Raw genomic sequence first — 23,079 nt, 5'->3', positions numbered from 1 at the left:
CAGAACTTCTCATGTACATTATGGAAAATCACAGAATCACAGAATGGTAGGAGTTGGAAGGGACCTCTGGAGATCGTCTAGTCCAACCCCCTGGTAAAGCAGGTTTGCCTAGAGCAGGTGGTGCAGGATTGCATCCAGGTGGGTTTTGAATGTCTCCAGAGAAGGAGACTCCACAACCTCCCTGGGCAGCCTGTTCCAGTGCTCTGTCACCCTCAATGTAAAGAAGTTTTTCCTCATGTTCAGGTAGAACTTCCTGTGCTCCAGTTTGTGCCTGTTGCCCCTTGTCCTGTCACTGGGCACCACTGAAAGCACCCTGGCCCCATCCTCTTGACACCCACCCTTTAGATATTTATAAGCACTGATAATGTCCCCTCTCAGTCTTCTCTTCTTCAGGCTAAAGAGCCCCAGGTCTCTCAGCCTTTCCTTGTAGGAGAGATGCTCCAGTCCCTTAATCATCTTTGTAGTCCTCTGCTGGACTCTCTCCAGTAGTTCCCTGTCCCTCTTGAACTGGGGGGCCCAGAACTGGACACAGAACTCCAGATGTGGCCTCACCAGGGCAGAGCAGAGGGGGGAAATAACCTCCCTCAACCTACTGGCCACACTCTTCTTAATGCACCCCAGGATCCCATCAGCCTTCTTGGCCACAAGGGCACATTGCTGGCTCATGGTCAACTTGCTGTCCACCAGGACTCCCAGGTCATTCTCCGCAGAGCTGCTCTCCAGCAAGTCGACCCCCAGCCTGTACTGGTCCATGGGGTTATTCCTCCCCAAGGATGATACACATTTCAAGAGAAGCACCAGGAAGGTCTGGTTAATGTTGGGAGTAAATAAGCTAGAGGATGGATCCTTTGGAGATTTAACTACTAAAATGAGTTTCTCTTGATCCTGTGTGATCTGTGATTTTCATAACATAACAAAAAGTATGTCCTTACCATAAAAATCCCCTAGAACATCACATCTTCCATTGCTGCAAAGCCTGTGGTGGCTGGAGATGTTCTCACCATATTGTTAATTGGCATCCTTCAGCTTTGTACCTCAACATTGCTGAAACACATAGTCAGCTTGAGAGAAACACCTAGTCAGGTAATTTTTATGAATTATATATATCATAAGTTTTCTGGTAACATTTTCATTTTATGCACATAGTGTGTTAATTTAAGCTAATTCTACGAGAGAAATCTGTATCCAACAGAAAAGACTGGCTACAAATTTTCATTTTTCTTAAAGAGGGAAACTCTTTCCCCATTACATTTCTAATACTGAAAGTAACCTTCAAAATAATGTGGTCTGTTACATAAAGTAGAAATTGTTTTTATCTTTTTTTTTTAGGTTAAGGAATGACCTTGTTGCATTTACTAATTTAATCTCAGGATAGGAAACTGGAATCCTTTGTGACAAAGCACACATGAAAGAGATATAGAAAGCAGATACTGAGCCGGATACTTCTGGCCTCCTTATGTTGTTCCCATTTTACACTGTTGTAGCTGAACTTGATTTGAATATGGAGCTATTCCATGCTGATATATATGAAAGTAAGAGGAGAACTGGGATCCTCCTCCATGGTTCCATTCTGGGCTACCAGAAAATAATGGATGTGAACATCAGAAACACATTAACTGTAAAAGTCAGTTTACTGAGAAAATATTAAATAATTTAAAAATCAAGAGGTTTTTTGTCACAACAAAACAGCTATTAGTGTAGTCAGATCACTCATGCAGGCCCGAGAGAGTGCATGTGCTGTCTGGTAATGGTAAACATATTATTAATGCATACAACTTGCCTGAGTACATAATAGCTGTCACCTTATATTTAATCTGTGTCATCGGTAGACAAAAACACACACTGCTTTTGAAACAGCTAATTCAGGTTAGCAATCACTATGGAAAACTGTAGTCGAGGCAAAGAAAATCAATTTTACCTCCATGTTGATAAACATGCTAAAGTTCAGACTCTTCCCTGACATGGTCCCACAGCTCCTTTACCAGTCAGTGATACAGAACTACCCAGTGTGCTGGTTTCACCTCCAGACTGATGGTAATTCAAGAGCCCCACCTATGTATCTTGGGATAGCTAGAAGAAATGACCTCTTGTCTTGACAGGAGAGCACCTTGGTCCTGAAACAACATCAGGAGACCATGTATATGTTGACTAAATTCCTGACACACCACATTTTCTTCCAGTGTGCTGAGGTTTCCCTGAAGGCATCTCATTCTAGTGCTGTTAGGAATGTGCCTTGTTGGCAACAAAGAACTTAGATGTTTATCATGTAGAAGACTGTGTCTGAGCTAATCACTACACAGTCCTTCAATAATTAGGGAAAATAATTCAGATGTTATAAGAATCCATATCTCATTATGAGCCACAGATCTATTTCTCTTTCCTGTCTGCACAGTCTCCTGTTCTGTGCTTGGTATGTTTATATGATACTTTTATCACATTTCAGGAATATCACTGGTTGGACAACAGGAATTAGACTTCTGGCTTTATCTTATTCATGATATTTCTATTGAACCAAAAGTATAAAGTAAGGAGTCCAAAATTACGTAAACTAATGCAGAAACCAAGTAATTCTGAATCACTAGAGATGGCTGCAGAAAAAACTCTAAATAACATTTTCTTGAAAATACGTCCATCAGTCTACGGAAATCTCACAAAATAAATTATTAAAGTCCCCTCTCTTGGGATATTTAATACCAGGTTAGGTGACACCTCAAAATCCTGTAAAACCAATCCAACATTTGCAGAAGAATGAAACAGGTAATTTGGCAAGTCTATACAAGACTCCTCCTCTTTACAAGTAAATGTTGATCCTAGGTATGATCCTTATTTTATTATTTGACTTTTACTCTGTCCACTTATATATTACTTTTGTTTTATTATTGCTAGATGTATCCTGATTTTTTTAAAGCAGACTGTGTTGATCATCATTCACTCTTTTCCTTCTTCAGTTGCCATTTGTAACTGCTTGAACTTTAGTTTTCATTCTGAACAGTAAATGGTTTGATAATCAGACTCTGATTTTTATTTTAAGGTTTACAATAATTAATTTTAAGGTGAAATTGAGTCTGCCTATTTTTTCCTCTCAGGAGTAAATAATGCAAGAACAATTATTGGTAACATGAGAGCAGCTCTGACAGCTTGTTCCAAAAGGTCTGTTTTATAGCTGAATATAAGATAGTTGTTATGTACACAATTCTTACCTACTGATCTCAGAGCACTTTACAAAGAAAGAATAATTTCCATTCTATGTTTTAAAATATCCACTTATTTCTTCCCTTGCTTCTAACACACTTTTGCTTCTTTAAGCAAATGTTTTTCCAGTTCTGACCTCCAGATCTCCTCTGATTCATAGATAAGGAACATTATATTTTTTGAGGGCACAGATATGTTTGGCCTCTTGGTATTTTTGGAAAAACTCATACTAACGTACATCATTGCAAAACTGCTCCAAAGAGACAGGTGCACAGGGCGCACCACTTCCTGCAGTTGTCCCTAGAACATCACTGTCCCTATCCTCAGCACAGTTACATTGCAGTACCTCCTCAGTTTGCAACACCTTAGAGGTTTTCTGTTATAGTTCAATTCCCAGGATTTGACCCAGAGCTCCTCCACATCCCCTTAAAACACACGAAAACACCCTCAACCTCAAGCTCCTCCGAGAGCAGATGCAACCCCCTGGAGAGGCTACAGCTCTCTCAGTTGCTTCACCCCTCTGTCTGGTACTTGACTAAAGGAATGTGAGAAGAGATGATGGAGAAAAGGGAAGGCAGAACAAGGAAGGCATGATGGCCAGTGTGGTCTAGGTGGGGGCATGGGATGCAGGATTGTAAAGCGGGGGAGCTGGAGCAGGACCAAGAGAGAAAGGAGGAGGAAGAGGAGATGATGACAGAGGAGCTATGAACAGCTGTGAATGATTTCACAGGACCAGGTAACCAGGTAGCTCCCCTCTTCATTTGTTCTTCTATAATTACAGTATGAATTGTGCTCTTCAAGGATTTTTTTCTTATTCTTTTGGCCTCCTTCTGGGAGATTCAACTGATCTATCTTGTTTTTAATTTCTACAGTATAGCCTAGCCATGACACTTTTATCATTTTAGTGATTTACTTATATTACATGTGAATATAAACTACCTGGGTGTCAATTCTCCCTACAGGTCTTTTTCAATAACACAGAGTTTCTCTTCTTTTTATCATATTCTTTCAATAATAGTGAAAAATGTTTCTCTTTCATTCACTCATCTCTCACTTCTTTCCCAATATACATAAATAAATAAATCACTCCTAAAATATAAATAGAATCCCTCAACAAAGCAGAATCCAAGAAAACCATAATAATTTGGATAGCCTTTAAAGCCTGTAAACCAGAACTTCTCAGAAGTGCCTTCAAATAGCTGGCTTGCACTCCCCAAGTGCTTTACTGAAAATGTGAACTGGTAAGGGAGAAGAGGTTTTAACAACTTCCAGTGCTTAATGCTGTCTGTAGAGTATCTTGAAACATCTTCAGCCCTTTCCAACCCATCTTTCTTTTGACAAGACATGTCGAGATAAGGCACAAACACAGAGAACACTTAGCAGAAGCCCTTCGACATAAAATACAACACTCGTAAGTAGATATAAAACCAAACACATCAAAGAAGCCTTTTCTGTTTCAGGCCCTCAATCATGGAGAGGAAAGCATGTACCTTGTGGTGGTGTACAATGGAGACCAGTGCCTGTTTACACCGCAGTTTCTGCTCTCTGCATCTGCAGACATCTTCCTGTGCTGCGGTGCCATTTAAAACATGAATCCACCCATTGTTTATGATGCTGAAGACCATGGGTGTTCTTCTTAGCTAATAGCTGAAATAGTGTAGATTTTTGGCTAAAATTATTACTGTCTTGAAGAGAGGTGCATGGGCATAGCTGGGAAGGTTTTGGCAGTAGGAGGCTGCGGGGTGTCCTTTGTAGGAGATGGCCATGAACAGTCCTGGGCTGATCACAGCCACTTCTAGACAGCTCCGAAACTGCTGTGAACAACCTGCCATGATGTAAAACTGCAACTGTTGGAGGAGCACAGGGTGCCTCTGTGCAAACATGTTAAAGAAAGGGCATCAGCTGCTCGGAGGAGCAGAAGTGGAGATGACACATGAGGAGCAGAGGAGACATGGAAGGAGACATTGTTTGGAACTTGGGTGAAGGTGCCCTTTTGGAAGGAGGCACTCCATGCCAGAGGAGGTATGGGAGTCCCCCCACTCTGAGGGGACTGTGGTTGTGGTAAAACATGCCAGGGTAGGAACACCCCTGAGGGGCTGCAGCTCTTGGGCAACCCACACAAAGGTTGGGACATCCCCAAAGAGACTGCAGCATGTGGAGGAACTCATGCCAGAGCAGAGAAAAACAAATAAGAAGGAAGGAGCGGCAGCAGGATACTGTCAGGCACATGATCCCAACCTCCTGCACCGCCTGTCAGCTCATGAAAGGGATTGAGAGGGTCTGGGTGAAACCTGCAGCAAAAATAAGGACAGCTGAGACTAGAAAGAGGAGGGAGAAGAAGAGTTGCAAGCAATTCTTGTCGGCAACAAGAAGAGAACAGGTAAGGACAGTAAAGAATGTAAAAAGGAAGCAGGAAAAAAAAGGTGTCACTGAATAGTTTCATTAAACTCTTGATCTTCTGTTGAAAATCTGTGTTTCTTCTTTCTTTTCTGAGGCAGCATAGAGTGGTATTGTCCAAAGACTAGCAAGGACTACCAAGGACTGAATTTTTGACTCCAGCATAAATGAGTTCTTGCCTGAACAACTTTCATGTGTGTCATTATGCAGGTAGATAAACTCCAAACATATAATACCAGATACTACAGAATCATAGTATCAGCATGGATGTTTGGTATACTGGATAGAACAAAACTATAAATTTGATCTCTCCCTTTTGAGATCACTCGCATGGAGGGAAGAAATAGTAACCATGTATGGGAATATGTGATGATATTCCTAGTCCCAAATACCTTATTAATTCTAGGAACAAATGTCATAACAAATAAGAAGAAGAGAAAAGAAAATGGGCACCACTGACGTGAGTCATTTGGGGGACTAAAAGTAAATAAGATACTAAAATTTTAGGTAAGTGTTTCAATATAGTATGTGTCTTGGTTGTCACATTGAGGATTGTCCAGCTGAGGCGCAGCAATGAATGCAAACAGTCTGTGGTGACATGTACGTAGCCCAAATGAATAAACACATCTGTAAGGGACATAGAAATAAAATGAAGACATTTCCTAGGACCTTGGACCTTTGTAGAGGGCAAGAAATTGTTTGGGGAGTGTATCGTTGGGAATTGAGGTCCTTGCTTTGAAGATTTAGAGCTACTCAGAGAGAGAAAAGAAAATTTCTCTGAATCTGTTGTGACTTCTAACCTGCATTTCCCTATAACCAAATCTGGATTCCTTTTTCTTTCCTGATTGTAGAAATACATCAAGTGTTCATAGTGCTGCTCCTACAAATATCACAGTGCAAAAAGAAATGTAGGTACTTGGCTGAATTTAGTTTTGTAATTAAATAGACTTTCTTTCCAAAGAAAATTGAAGCAGGATATAGGAAGTATGATGATATTTATTTAGTTTATTACCAAGCCGTCTGTGTGCAATATAAAACCCAATTGTGTGAGGAATCATATTTAACTACAATGATCAAGAAACATCCTCCATCTTAGAAGCAGTGCACCAAAACAGATTGCAGAAAGTGGGAGGCTCTACTCCCTCTTGTGTGACTATTATGCAAGCACTAACTAGTAATGATTTCCTAGCTCCAGGCCATAACACGAAAAACATCAAAACCAAAACACAAGAATTTTTTTCTTGATTTTCCCCCTAATCATATAGTTAGTTCACAACAGGAAATACACAGTGTTACGCGTGATCAGCTCTATGTTCTAGAAATTATAGTCCTCACACTGGTTATGTACAAGAGTAGAGTAGCTGATTTGGGACCGGTTTGCTGGTGTTCTGGATCAAAATATCAGTGTGTGTGAGACTGCCTGTATTCTTTCTTTCCAAAAGAACTTTGCGCTTCTCCTTGTTGAACTTCATGAGGTTCCTGTCAGCCCATTTCTCCAGCCTGTTGAGGACTCTCTGGATGGCAGCATGATTCTCTGGCATATCAGCCACTCCTCCCAGTTTGGTGTTGTCTGCAACCTTGCTGAGGGTACAGCCTATCCCATCGTCCAGATCATTAATAAGCATGTTAAATGGGACTGGACCCAGTGCTTACCCCTGGGGTACACCGCTAGTCACTGGTCTCCAACTAGACTTCAAGCCACCAATCACCACCCACCTGGGGACTGAAAAAAGGCCATTCAGACAGTTTTCAGTCTGCCTCACTGTCTGCTCATCCAGCCTGTTCATCAGCTTCTCTATTAGGATCTTACAGGAGACAATGTAGAAAGCCTTACTGAAATCAAGGGTAGTCAATACCCACTGCTCTCTCCTCTTCTACCAAGCCAGCCACCTCATTGTGGAAGGTTATCAGGACCTCTAAATGGAAGTTTTCTTTGCCCACCTTTACTGACTTGGAACATTTCAAAAGCATTAGAGCCACTGAAAAATGAAAAAGAACACGATCGTTTTGAAAGATTTGTAAATATTTTAATTACTAATTAAAAAATATGATCAGCATAACAAATCTAGTTGGATGTGGATTCATGATTAATCATGGTACTTTCTGCACTGACTAGATATTCACCAGGAAATTAATGGAACTAATATTTACATGGAAACAATATACTGTATAACATTTGGAATTACTGTAGTGCTATATCAGACATACTAAAGGTGTATTGATTTAAATCCCTTACTGCTACTAGCTTAAATTACAAATCTACTGCCTGGCCTAAGAATTATGTCAAGCCAACAGGATTCTATAGCAGTATAAACTAATTTAAGTGCGAAAATGTTTTCAATAATTGAAAAAAAAGATGGTAATATTTGACAGAAATGTCAGTCTGTGGAGTAGACTCCATCCTGTGCAGATTTTGCCAGAGAGCAGCGAGGGCCAGTGGCTCCCTAACGGACAGGGAGCCAGGAACTGGGGAGGGCTCCCCTGGGGTCTGGCAGGGCAGGGCAGGGCAGGGCAGGCCCCGTCCCACCACCCCGGCGAGGAGCAGGGCAGGCCGGGGGGCACCATGGCAGCTCCAGCCCTGAGCATCGGGCACCAGGCTCAGTGCCAGCCCTGAGCATCAGGCACCTCCCTGGGGATGGGCCAAGGCCTGGCTGGGATGTGGGCCTGTGGGTGGGCCCGGCTCAGCGGGGCCCATGGCCGGGCATGGCTGTGGGGAACTGGAGACCAGCCCTGCTACTGTGTCGCTGGAGCAGGGACTGATGGCCCTGGGGGACTGACATGGGTCCTGGGCTGTGGGCAGGGCGGAGGGAGCCCCAGGAGGACTGGCAGGGACAGGCAGGCTTGGCAGTGATTCCAGGCCCTGACAGATTTTGTGATTCATGCAATCTTAAATCACAACTGAAATTCCATTTTGTGAACAAATGCTCATGGGAGTAAGGCGTAAAAGTTTATGGGGTAGGAACTGGACTTTAAAAGCAACAGTCCAGAAATATTTGCACCCCGAAGATTCCCTAATCTTTAACATGCAAGGTACATACTTGCACAGGGACAAGCCACAGGGACAGGACGACCCCTTCTTTGATGATAGACAACAGGAGATATGCAGCATACTGCACAAAAACATGGGATGGACAAAGCTATATTGGCAAAAACTGACCCTCAAGCAAACTTTTATGAAAGTGTAAGGACCGGAAGAAGGTTTTAAGATTTCATCTCAAAGAGTTTATTTTCAAAAAAAATTTTTTGTCTGGAAGTTTAAAGTGTCCTATCTTCTCAACTGCATACATACGGGACAGTTCACCTGCATCCTTAGTCAAAATATAATGTTTGAGATGAATGTAGTAAAGGCAAAGTAGGGAGTGCCAGAAGTAAAACTGCTTATGCAACCTCTTTGTTTCTGCTCGTACATGTGTTATGAGATAGCCTTCACAGGAAGGTAAACCATTTCCCTCGTATCTGTCTGATTCATTTACTGCATGGGTGAGGGATCCAGATTAATGAAAGTCATCTTCAAATTACGATGGGAATTTGGACAGAAACATACTCAATCCATCTCAGTTACAGGAAAGCATTTCATTAACAAGCCAAACATTTACAGCAGTTGCTGATAATGGGCAGGACTGAGTACAGTTATCAGTAGGTTCCTTCTGAATCTTCAGTGATTATTTTGGTTTGAGCATTTATTCAGAAATATGGGAAAGCATCAGCTTGCAATCTTACTGCCACATTCTCAGCTGCGGTGGACAGAGACCTCCAGCATCAGCATGCCTGCTTTTCTGTTTTTACAGACAGCCATATTTCATTATCCACTTCATAAATGATCTGAGTCTATCTCTAAATTACAGAGGTACATTGTTGTCACTTCTTTTAGAGGTGTAATGGATGACATCCATTGCAGTTATGTCTTTCCAGCTGAATATTATGTTTCTTTGAATGCTGATTGGCAAACTGTAATCTGGAAGAAGGGAAAGCTTGTACCTTCCCAGGAGACCTGCTGCTTGGGTAGAGGGGGATGCTCCAGGGTGGAAGACGCAAGACCTGGCAGACTGCAGCGAGGGACAGGAAGAAGCCCAGCCAGCCCCCTAAGGGACTAAAAAGCCTCCCTGAGACCAGAGGGGCAGAGCAGAGACTTCTGCAATTCAGAATATCATTGAGCTGGCTGGAAACAAGGACCTGACCCACCAGGATACAGTGGACAAGCAAGATAATTATGTACAAAGCCTTTTTTATTTTTTCCTTAGTTTACTTGGTGTCTTTGTGTTTTCAACATTTCAAAAATAAACTATGCTAGTTTCTAAAAATAAACTATTCTAGCCTTTTGAGTTTAAAAGCTTTTCAGTCTTACTTGGGAAGCTCCTAGTACAAGAAGGTCTAGGCAGATCTATGTTAGAGCTCCAGGTACTTAGGTTCCTGTCATACATGGTTGTCCCAAACCTTCTCATTCCCCTGGAGATTAGAAGACAATTTATGAATTCTAACCTACATTTATTCATGGCACTTTTGTATCCATTTTGTTTTGTAGCAATACTGACTTTCAGCTTAAATAGCTCATTTCCTCCCTAGTGTTTGTCACATTCATATATTTATAAAAATAAATTATATCCACTCTTAGCCTTCACTTCACAAGAATGAACAAGCCCAGCTTTTAACATTTCCCTTCATAAAAGAAGCTAACCATTTCCCTTATCACTTTAACAGTTGTCTTTATATTCTTCCAGTAAGATTCATCTTCTGCAATTGCCAAACCCTGCAGTTGTAGGGAGCATTCAGAGACAAGGTCTCAGCAGTGCTCTGTATTAATTCTAGGTTGCCAGATGCTACATGCTAGATGACATTTCTTTTCTCATACGATGCTCCATGATCCAGATGTTTTGTGATGGACTGCTAAATGCAGGTCTTTCTCTATACTGTAGTATTTTACCTTTTCTACAATGCACGTCTTTTATAGGAAATGGGAATCTGAAATCTGCCCTGGGGTCAGATGTCCAAACTAGTGTGGTGATGTCCCAGTCTTTTATCAGATTGTGTCCTGAGTTGATACCCTTTTCATCAGCCCCAGGTGACTTTGCAAAGTCCCTTAAATTCAGTCTTCCATACCCAAATGTAGGCAAGTAATATGTTGGCCTTTTTTTTTTTTTTTATCTGTACTCTTTGTTGGATGCATAATAAACTTGTAAACACATTTTCATTTAAAAGAAATGGGTGTAGTGGAAAAAAAAAAAGTATAATTTAGTCAAAAAGGGTGGGATTCACATTCCACAAAATGGAGATACTTATGCCTGAGCTAGTCATTCAGGCCCACTCTGTGGACAATGGAGAAGAATCATTCCTATCCCTCATTCCTGATCCTCATCCTAAACTTTTGTCATCCTGGATGAAATTCTATCACAAACAGAGGACTTGCTTTTTTTTCTTGCTTTCTCTATTTTTGTCTGGATTATACTATATACCTGGGTCAGACTGATCTGTTTAGGGCAATTCCTTCAGAACGGAATGCTAGTGGGGAGGTCTCATGGCCTGCATGAATGTGTCATGTACAACCTAACAAATGTGACAGAAGAAGTTTCCCATCGCTTATCTCACGGACTATCACATCGCAGACACACAAGATGAGGCCTTGGCCAAACAGTGATGCCATCCTATTGCCTATGGATGCTGGAAGAGAGCTCCCTCCACAGCTTTAAGAGAACTCTTTTCCATGTTTAGTAATTCTCCCAACAAGAGTCCATAGCAAGCCCTGTGCTTTCAGCAACTTCAGGAATTAATTTCTGTAAACAGGATTAAATTATTAATTAAATTATTTTGGATTTCTAGATAGAAACATAGGAACATCTTGTAATTCTTGCTATGTCTGTCTTGTTTAGAACTGTTATTTTACATAGTGCCAAAATGTAAAATTTATGTTTTTAAGAGATAAATGAAGCGGCAGAGGCATACTGAGTTTGTAGCCATTTAAGGTGTTTTCCTTCACAGAGAGCTACAGCATGAAGAATTCATTTAAACTCTCACCTGCCCTCTGCTGCATGAAGAACTGTACTCAGAAAGCAGGCTTAATAAATCAATAAAGTTTGATTAATTAAATTCTTCTGTCTTGTTTTTTCTTAGGAATGTAGAAATACACTTTTATCCCCTTTTAGAGTCATAGATCTGTATAGATAAATCCTAGTAGTTCCAGAGAAGTAAAATAAGTTCTTCCTCAACTACTTTCCATCTTAAAATAACATGTCATACCTTCCATATACATGACTGCAGACACACCAGGTTTTGTCATTTGAAGCATTTCATTCCATGGGGTGATTTTGTTTATTTTTCCCCCTTCTTAAGATTTTAAGAAAAGGGTCTTTCCACTTCGACGACTTCATGCTTTTTCTTATGAAAAAAAAAAAAAAAACGACATCAAAACCAAGACTGCTCCCAAATCTTATCTTAAAAATGTATAAGCTGACAGAAAGTACTCACTGAGGAATTAGAAACTGAATGTTACTGTAGTCTCATTGACTGATGTACATACTGCACCAGAAAGGCAACTTGTATTGGCTTCATACATATATTGTTCTCTTCGTTTTCTCATTTGTATATAAATTACATCTATGCTTCCGTTATTGCAGGTTCTCCTACTTGATATTACTACCTACTTTCTACAATTATACCTACTGATAGAACAAGTTCCTACGACTTCCACTACTGGCAATATACATCTTGCCAAAATAATCTCTCTCTCATTTCTAGAACAAAAGTGGCTGGCTGTAGCTCAGTTCAGTCCTTGAAGGGAAACATGCCAAGAAAGAAGAGAGGAAATCTTCCATCTTTGAAGTCAGAGCACCCTTGTATCACATTTACCTCATTTTCTGGGGAAACACATATTCTATTGGGGGTGGGGGGAAGTTTTACAGTTTACAGTCCTTCTGTGATGTACAGAAGGGACCTGCATTGGGAATATTAGAGATGAAAGGAACAGAGTTGGAAAAGAATCACCTCTAATGTTTGCCTTCTTTCTCTTTCCTTATCCCACCTTATGCTTGTTGGTTTATGCAGGAGACAAGGGCAGGTATTGTTAAGTGTGGCAGATGGAAAGCAACCACAACTAAAGAAAAGACTCGTGTATTAATTCACTTTCCTGTAAGTTGGATCAAAATGTTAAGTTCGCCTTTCTTAGTGGCAGACAGTTTAATTGCTAGGGAGTTTCCTGAAACAAATCAGTCACTCTCAGTTTGAGCTAGTGAGCCATAAAGCAAAAACTCAATACTGTCATGGGTTGCTTTCCTCAATCCACTAATAACAGCAATGCTGCTATTTAACAAGCTACACAGTTTTGTAAAGTGTTTTGTTTAACAATAACGGGAGTGTGCCGCAAAGTGGTAAGATCCAACATAGTCAGAATCCAGCAATTTGTGCACCCCTGCAAGGTGCACACTGGATGAAATGCATGGGCTGTACCCTCCAACAATACAAACCCTGTATTAGCTTCCACAGTTCTGAAGGGAAGGCAGATTTGCACTGTATTTGAGGTGGGATGGTGCCAGTCTACCAGATTCTGCTCCCCTTATTCAAGATCCATGGAACTTTACTCAGCTCTTGGTAGATGGAGGTGCTAATTAGCAAGAGGAAAGCCAGTGTATGGGGGTGGGCGCACAGTACCCAGAACGTCAGGAGTTCATGCACACATGTTCAGAGATACCAGTATCCTATTTCAAGACATGCAGACATTTGAAAGATGAGCCCCCTTGTATTTTTACCTCCTCCTTTTCCTGAGATCAGCTCGTTTTACCCAGCTCATATCCCATTTACAGTCAAAAACATTTGTGTGAGCCTTCTTCCCTCCTTAGAAGAGGGTAGTTCTGTGGATCTCCCAAGAGACACCCCTCAGTGCTTGAGAAGAGCTTTTTTCATAGCCTCCATTAACAAAAAATCCTATGTTACTTAACTGAGTAAAGACTATTTTTTACCTGGACTAATTCCCTAACCAACATAATTTTTATAGTCTCTTGCTGCAGTTAGGCTTATTTTTAAATGCCTGAAACAGTTTCTCATGCTCTATTTATTGTCTTTCTCATCATTCTGCATGAGAGCTGGCCTTACTGATTATCAGCTGCTGTAGTTAGCAAGGAAATAACAGTGTATGGTGGATTCGTAGGATAATGGGATTAAAGTACGTCTTAAGACATATTCCAGAAAAAACCCAACCCAAACCAAACAGAGGAAAAATAAGGCACAAAAGCAGTTTATGGCTTGCTCGAAGTAGCTCAAAAGCGTATTCAAGAATTAGAGAATTCTTGAATCACCTGAGTGTTAGTGCTCTGGCCAAAAGAGACTAATATTCCTTTGTCTCTCTTGTCAACTATCTGCAGCACTCTTGGTCTATACCATATAAATGCCTGATCCAAAGCTCACCCAGCTCAACAAGAATCTATCCTTGGACTTTTATAAGTGGTAAACAGATGTAGCTGAATATGTATCTATTTTTCAAAAAAATAAAGTACACTTCAGTACTTAAAGGGGGCCTACAGGAAAGGTGGGGAGGGACTCTTGATCAGGGAGTGCAGTGATAGGATGAGGGGTAATGGTTTCAAACTGAAAGAGGGGAGATTTAGATTAGATATCAGGAAGAAGTTCTTCACTGTGGGGGTGGTGAGACACTGGCACATGTTGCCCAGAGAAGCTGTGGCTGCCCCCTCCCTGGCAGTGTTCAAGGCCAGGCTGGATGGGGCTTTGAGCAACCTGGTCTGGTGGAAGGTGTCCCTGCCCATGGCAGGGGGGTTGGAACTGGATGATCTTTAAGGTCCCTTCCAACCCAAACCATTCTGTGATTCTCTGATTACAGATGTCAAAAGACCCAGCATTTAGAAGAATACACATTTCCCAAGCCTCTGGTATAAGATGAGCAGTGGGTAATCAACGACCCGAAACAACAGGATTCTCAGGAAAGCAAGCAGTAAGCCATCCTGCAATGAGATGGAAAGCTCACTTTGGGTTAAGGTGTTTGCTCAAAGGGAAGCTCTTCTACCTCAAACTACCTTCCTACCTCACACAATTGCCTTTCAGCTCTGAATCTTTTGAGTAACGCAAACTTAGTTGTACTGAAGCAATGAGGACAATATGAAAAAGCAGCAAGCATTAAAGGAAAAGGACAAAGAATATTTCATGATTGAGTAGTCCAGACTGATATATTATGTTTCCAGAATACTGGAGCCTGTGTTCTGCATGCCAGACTTTTTTTTTTCTTTTTTGGTGAACCTGTATTTGGTGTGTTTTCCTATGTACATTAACATTTCAGCACCTTCTCACCCCCCAAATTAGCCCTGGGGCTGAGAAAAGAAAAAAAAAAAAACACAAAACAGTTAAGGCATCAGCTAGACTGGGGATTAAGAAAGCAGAACAGGCAGGAGGGTTGTTCAGCAATTCAGAATAAGCCAGCAACATATACCACTTCAATCATGCTATGTTAAATAACAGAAATGAAAACTGTGGAAAGGCCTCAGGAAAAGAAGGGAAAAATAGAATTCAAAGACGTGGGATGGAACAAGGCTGAAGCTGATGAAATGGATTAAAACAAAAGAAGGAAATTCTAAAAACGTAGATGGGCAGAGAATTCTAGGAAAAAAAAAGTGTGAAAATGGCACCATTAACTGAAGTGAAAAAAGCACCTTAATGAAGAAAGATTAACATCTTTAAATGTATGATGCAAGAAATTAATTGAACTGACAGAGCTATTTATAAGATTCCAGATTAATTTATTGCCTGAATACCTCTGACAGGAATTTAATTAAAGCAGAATCTACAGGGGGGTTTTCAGTTTAGTTTCAGCCAGCTTTTTAAGCTGCCTGAGTTTATGACCAGCAATACTCTGGGTAGCTAGGAAGCTAATAAAACTGATGATCTGCAGAGAACAGGAAGAATCATCTCCCACATCTGCACTGTTCATCAGATGCATTAAGGACATGTTTGTTTTCTGGAATCCATCGTACCTGTGCTAGTAGTCCACTTTTAGCCTAAATTTATCGACTAGGCTTCTCCTGTACTCTGTAGAAATAGGTTTCTGCAGTCATTGTAAGCATCAATTGTTCTAAATATACACTGGGGAAAGAGAAAGAAGCAGCTTAATTTTCACAAATTAAAATGGAGTTTGCGAAAAACTTTCTAAATAAGTGTAGTAAAACACTGGACTAGAAAAACTCCAGAGACTGCATCATCATTTTTACCAGAAGAACAATGTGTTTGCAGAAACACTTTCTAATACAGTCAGATTTATTCTTGCCGTATTCTTTAACTATTGCAGGACTAATAGTTAAAACAGATCAATTTTATTCAGCCTTTTTCAACTTTAGACCCCTAACAATTTTCCACAACAGTTCTAGATTTTTTTTGGAAATTCCACCTATGTAGAATGTATATAATTCATACAAGTCTGTTTACAACAGAAATAGTTGAAGAATTACTGTATTAAAAAATTTACAATTCTTTGCACTTAGTCTTCTGCATTAAATCAAGTAGAATGGCGCTGACACTGCTTTTGGCAAATCAAAATGAAGCAGAGTCAGTGCATTTCAGTTGCAGATCTTCCCCATCCGGCTTATAACAATATTTCATTTTTTAATACTAACAGTTCACATGAACTTAAGTAGATGATCATAGGTATCACTGATTTCATAAATACCTATTTGCCGCTTCACATTTTGTTGTTCTTTCTGGTTTTAGACAGAATTGATGTTCCAGTCCACCAACACTGGATAATGAAAGTAATTATTTGTCTTTTCATTCAGTTTTTACACTGGAACATGAATTGCAGTACAATGCAGAAGATCTAGTATGCAGTGATATTCCTCACTCATATCAGGGAAGAAGTACTAAAACTAAAATTTGAGCACTAATAAGCAGGAATTTATTTTGTATTTAGCATTATCAAATGTCAAATTTTCAGATAAAAGCTGTCAAGGGTTTCATTACAATAATTTCCACTAACTAGACAAACCCTGAGAAAAACATCTTCATAAATATCTTGATTTTGTGATGAACAGTGGAAGATATTACAGCCTTTCCTTGCCATCCTAATTTGAGGCCATCAAGCAACGCAAGCATCTCACTGTTAAAACTGAAAATAAAATTTGCATTTAAGGCACAAAATGAAAACAAAATGAATGCACAGTTTACTTTGATAGCTGCCACTTTCAGTATAAAATGGTAAAGTTACAGGTTTTCTTCTCATTTTATTTCAGAGACCTAAAAATACTTGATAACTGTAACTGTTTTTAGAGTAGGGTCCAAGACACTTTACTATTTGCTGTGTTTCCTTAGCTGTGTGGGCTTCCCAGTATAAACTGCATTACTTTAATTATTTTTTTTAATTAATGGTAGTCTACACCATTTTGATGACAGAAGACATGATGTCTCCTACAGAAGTATCACCGATATCACAGATGAATGCCCTGAATGGTCAGAAATGAAAGAAGTAGAGTGGTTTTTTAGAGATGCCTGGAGATGAGTCACCTCTTCAGTTCATATTGGGAAGTGTTTAGAATCAGGGCAAGTGAATAATCACAGGGCAGTGGTCACCCATGCAAGTTTGGAGAGAATCACAACAACAAAATGGGATGTCAAATCTCATTGGTTCCTGCAACACCCAAGTGCTCTCATTAAGATCCTCTAGAGATTTTTTTTTAACCCCCTCTAAACATTTTCTATGTCTTCAAATTTTTCTGGCATTATTAAGTTCCTTTGGCATTTCAGTCGGACAGAAGAAATTTAAAAGTCACAGGCTAATTCACAAAAGCACATGGTTAAAATTGCTTTCCTCAGTCATTTGCAGATGTTTAGATATGGCACTTAAACCTTCAGCAATCCCTGACCCTAAAGGTTGAAAATTAAAGAAAGATCTCCATCCTAAGCTTCTACAGCCACAAGATCACAAATTAAAATGAAAATGAAATGGGTAAACTTCAGACCTGCTTTTAAGTGACAGATCCCTGGACCTGAGGCCACATGGCACTGACTGTCGTGCAGTCCCTGTCTGGAACAGGTCTGTCTTGGACCAAAATCGAGCCATGAAATAAGAATAATCAGTACCTGAGCTCACTCTGGCCACTCTTGCTTTGCACTATAGACGTATTCATTGGGAACAGTATTTAGTCAAGAAGCGGGAATTAAATGAATCTGACATAAATAATTGGACCATTTTGATTTCATTGTCACCTATAATGGATAACATTGACTACCATACAGTTGGCAAGACGTGCTGTGCCCTTGTTCATGTACTAATAATCTGCTCTGCATGGGTGATGCTTACTGACGTGGAGTGCTTGTACGATCTTTCACTATTCATGCTGGGGGTAAAGATGCCTAGCTGCTGTTATTGTTAGCCAGTATTATTTGTATCCTACTCAAGAGCCCATAGCAATAGAACAGAACCCTGTCACAAGTTAATGGGTCTCTACTGCTAAATCACTACTGCTAACTGGAAATGTCAATGTAAAAATGAATTGAAAGATGTTAATTTTTCAAGCAACATGGATCCTCTGACAGCATTTTATTACAGTAAGGCTATTTACATTCCCTCCCCCCCTCCCCATATGAGGAAAATGTGGTTTAGAAAGCTACTCCAATAAACAGTAACTGATTAGCTACATTGAATACTGTCTTTTTGTTTCCAGTTTAAACATAAAAAAAAAAATTATAAAATGGCTGATAATAACATTGTAATGAATACACATGCATTTATATTTCATCTATGAGATTCCAAACTTCTCACACAAGTGTCACAGCATCACAGCTTTACACAACTGTTCACTGCTTTCACTGTCCACCTCCAACTCAATTTTACCTTCATCTTCTATACAACCACCCATTAGAGGTTTTAAAGATTCCCCCTTACCTTTCTTTCCTTCAGGCTGAATAAAGCCAGGTCTGTCACTCTCTCCTCCTACATTATATGCTCCAGTTCCCTACTATCCTGGTAGTCCTCTACTGGACTTGCTCCAGTTTATCAACACCTTTCCTTTGTACTGTGAGCCCTCCAAAACTCTGTTAACCATGAATACCTCACTCTGATGCTGCCAGTTTGCAGTCAGGGCATTCCTCCTGCCTCATAGGAGATTGGCTGGGCCCACCTACAGTATTAAGATGAAGATCTAATTTTATCCTTATCCTGAAGATCAACCTCTCTTTCATTTCTTGGGAGAAAACTCAAAACAGTAGACTACACACTATCCTGACCCAAGGGCAGTCTGCACACAGGCAACTGTAAAGGAAGGTGTGTACCACCAGAGTGAAAATGAGCAAAAAGATGTGTATCAGTATTTGGAGATCTCTCTCCAGATTTGCCTTAGAAGGGTCTTCTCCTTCTGCTCATGACCTCTTCCTTGTTTTAACTGCTGGCTGTTGTATATACAATACATCCCCAGAACAAGAGCTGGAATCCCCCTCTCTCTGGTTCGAGGCACTGGGTTGTCAACCCAGACGTCGGTCTGGATTCCCTCCTTATCATGCAAGAAGCCATACAGACAGCATAAAAGAAATTACTTTCATAAGAAATTCACAATTTTAGCAAAAAAAACCCCACAAGTCAAATTTTAGTATGAATCTGGTCCCATATGCAAAACTGTCTAGCTGTTAGAACCAGTCCCTTCCACTGCAACAGCCCTACATAAAAAATATCCAGGAAACAAACCTATATCTTTTAGAGCAGCACCCAAGAACTGATACAATGCCTGAAACCAATAGGTAATTTTAATAGCTATTTCAGGAGAATAAGCACAGTGCCTACAAAAATCCTAAGAGCCTGATCATACCACTTTTACGTGGAAGACGAGTCCCTCCATACAAACAGTATTTCCAAAATAACTTGTGTAACAGTGAGGTGCACAACAGGGCCCTTAAGATCAGACTTGACTTTAGCTCTGCCTTGAATAAAAGGCAGGACAACAACTTTGCTGCCCAGAGAGAATCACAAAGACTCCATATACGTATGGAATTATTCTTCTTCGTAGCTTTGTAGTTTCTCCATATTTATAGGTGGCTGCCATTATTACTGCCATTCATCAGCCACAACTTACCACTCCATATGCTACTGCAGCTCACTTATTCTGGTCAACTAGTAAAGGTATCAAGGTCCTGCTTCCTCAGGGAAGGAATGAGAGAGCTGCACAAGTCAGTTACTTACACAGGCATATATACAGTTAAGGTCTGCGTAAACCCAGCTTGGCACAGAAAAAGCATTTCTCTTTCTATACTCTACAAAAGTCATAGCAGTAAGTTTGTCCCACAGTAAAAACTAACTGCACTTTGGCAAAGCTAGCACGCAATCTGAAGTATTACGAACTACTTCAGAAAAAAACAGACATGAAAGGCAGTTCAAAGTAATGCCTGATTCTTATAAAGTATCAGGAGCATGAATCAGTACTAATACCAAGCTATTTCTGATCATCCATAGCAAAAATATTCACTAGATGTGGATGATACGCTTCAGATACATATTTTCCTTGTGTTTACTGTCTTACAAATAGCCCACAGCTCTTCAGTTGAATTTCTAGGATGTTTGTAACAGCAGAGCCCACATCTAATAAAATCGCGTAGCTTCTGCTATGAGAAGACATCAGTGAGAGCCTGGAATTGCAAAACGACCACGTACCACAATAGGTAAGACAAAGCATATCCTCCTCTTACCTTTGAGGCAGAATTCCACAGTGACAAATCCTAAACCTTTTTTAATGCCCAGACTGTCCCAGACTTATTTCTTGTCAAGTCTCATAAGTAGTGATAGGAATTGTGGGTAGTGATCTTCCCACTCCCACTACACAAACATTATTTTCAAGGTCTAAATAGAACTTCATTATAGGACAAACTTCATATATTGTTCAAAATCAAAGAGTGATTTTCACCATTAAAATGATCAGAAGCTTCTAAGGTTGGTACAGTTCTTACATGCAAAATCTGGTATTTCTCAACAGTGAAAAGAAACACTGACAGTTCCCACTCATAGCCTCAGGATTTCCTTCATAGTAATAAACAGGAACACGTGGTCTTTCTATTAGTGGCTATTTCTATACATTCCAAACCCTTTAGAATCTGCTTTCCAGAAACATTTAACCTTTTCAGGGAGATAAGGGAGACCAATTCTATACTCTGAAAAAATGGAGTAACACACATTTTCTTCCTTGTTTGTAGACATGGAATGGGTTTGCATGCCAAGGTTTTGGTAGCGCGGGGGCTACAGGGTGGCTTCTGTGAGAAGCTGCTAGAAGTTTTCCCTATGTCAGATACATCCAATGCCAGCTGGCTCCAAGACAGACCCACCACTGGCCAAGGCTGAGCCCATCAGAGAAGGTGGTAGCACCTCTGGGATAACATGTTTAAGGGGGAAAACAAAACTGCAAGGCACAGCAGCTGGAGAGAGGACTGAGAATTTAAGAGAGAAACAACTCTGCAGACAAAAAGGTCAGTGAAGAACAAGGGAGAAGAGTGTGAGGAACAAGAAGTGGCAGAAATGACGTGTGATGAACTGACTGCAAACCCCGTTCCCTGTCCCCCTGTGCTGCTCGGGGCAAGCGGGTAGAGAACTCAGGAGTGAAGGTGAGCCCGGGAAGAAGTGAGGGGTGGGGGGGAAGGTGTTTTAAGATTTGGTTTTATTTCTCATTACCCTACTCTGATTCAACTGCCAATAAACTAGATTAACTCCCCAAGTTGAGTCTGTTTTGCCCCTGACGGTAACTGGCGAGTGATCTTCCTGTCCTTATCTCCACCAACGAGCCTTTTGCTGTACTTTCGTGTCCCCTGTTCAGCAGCTGAGGAGGGGAGTGATAGAGTGGCTTTGGTGGGCACCTGGCATCGAACTAAGCTTTCTGTAAAGAACAAGAAGCCTTCCCCACACTCCTACCAAGGCTGCTGAACCTGCTGTAAAAAGAAAGGAAAAAAAAGATGCATTCAACTAATTATATCACATAAAAAAGCAGGCTTGTTTTCATGCAAACATGTTCTTGTAATTTTGGTTTTGAACAGGTCCCTTGGGAGCTTTGTATCATATGCTAAACATCGAAATCAAACAACAGCAAGTAGGTAGTACAATGCTGTAACATATAATATTGACAGGAGGGGGAACTGCCTGTTGGGGAAGGTATTCACAAAGGTTAACATTAGCCCCTGCAGGCTAATGCCTCAATGGCTTTCTTTAATCAGTATAGAGAGAGGCTCCTCCAGAGGGTGATTCAGAACCGAAGATTCATTTACCTGCTCTGAATCTCTCTCTGGAGGACTCTCACTTCTATTAACTTCAGAAACAGCCTGCAGAGATGAGCCTCAAAAAGATCATGCTAGCCTTTGTGAATACTCCCCCGTATTTACCTTCCATCAGTCGGTACAGCGGCTGAAATTCAATACGGAGATGTATAGTTGGGTACACGGTACTTAAATCTGAACACTACGTATTGCACATGGGCTGAATTTTGCCCAGCAGGAGCTTAGCGCCCCTGCCAGAAGCACTGAAACACGGTCTCCACAGCGCTACGAGGATGACTGCAGGACTGAGTTTTTTCCAGTGCCCCATTAAAGCGCTCCATTTGACAGCCACCTGCATGCTGCCATACAAAGGACTGCTGTGCTCCCAGCACCTTCAGAATCCACTAACGTTCTGCAGCCACGCTGGCACAGCTCCTTCTCTCGCTCCGACTGCTCATCACATCGCTGGAGCAGCAGCGGGAGCTGGGTTTTCACCATCAGCCTAAACACAAAGAAGAAAAATTCTCAACTTTTGAGACCTGTTGTCAACAATTTTTACAGTCATTATTTAGTATCAGCAAGAGAGGAAAATGGTCTTTTAATCTCAAACACAGAATAAAGTTGGATTTTGTGACTGGGAACACATGGTAGAAAGTCATAAGTACTGACAGAACTATTATCAGGGCCATTTCCTAACTCTTCCAGTTCTTCTATACTTCATCAGATCATTGTGCTTCCCACCTTGAAAAACTTCCGTGATATCTTCAAATTCTATCAAACAATAGATTTGAGAAAAACAAGACTTCTATAATATTGTATAAACCAAAAGAATGATTACGGCTCTCTAAAGGTTTTGGTGGGACTTTTCACATAATGGTTCTGCCAAAATTTATCTTCACAGATTATCTTTGTAACATAAACCAGCCATTCTTTTACAAATGTAAAATACAGAAAAAAAAGACCCTTTAAATTGACTGCAGCGTGACAAAGTTAATCACGAACAACAGACTTCACACCATTTCATTTAACACCAGCCAAGTTATAACCATAGTCAAAGACAACGCAAAGGGCAGGTAGAGTTGGTTCCCAAAGTATGCCTTTAGGTATGCCTAGACAAACCAGTACAAGTCAGAGTACAGCACTTTCCACAATCTTAGGACAACTCCCAAGCACTAGGAAGTCTGGTTCTAAACTTGAATTTTTCCTATACAGCCATGTCAAACATGACTTAGACAAAGCAAAATGAACTTGGAAACGTCAAATCAACTTGCGAACACCTGCTAAGTA

The sequence above is a fragment of the Leptosomus discolor genome, chromosome 1, assembly GCF_034619465.1.
Source record: "Leptosomus discolor isolate bLepDis1 chromosome 1, bLepDis1.hap2, whole genome shotgun sequence".
Classification (NCBI taxonomy): domain Eukaryota; kingdom Metazoa; phylum Chordata; class Aves; order Leptosomiformes; family Leptosomidae; genus Leptosomus; species Leptosomus discolor.
Note: the sequence above shows the minus strand (reverse complement) of the source record.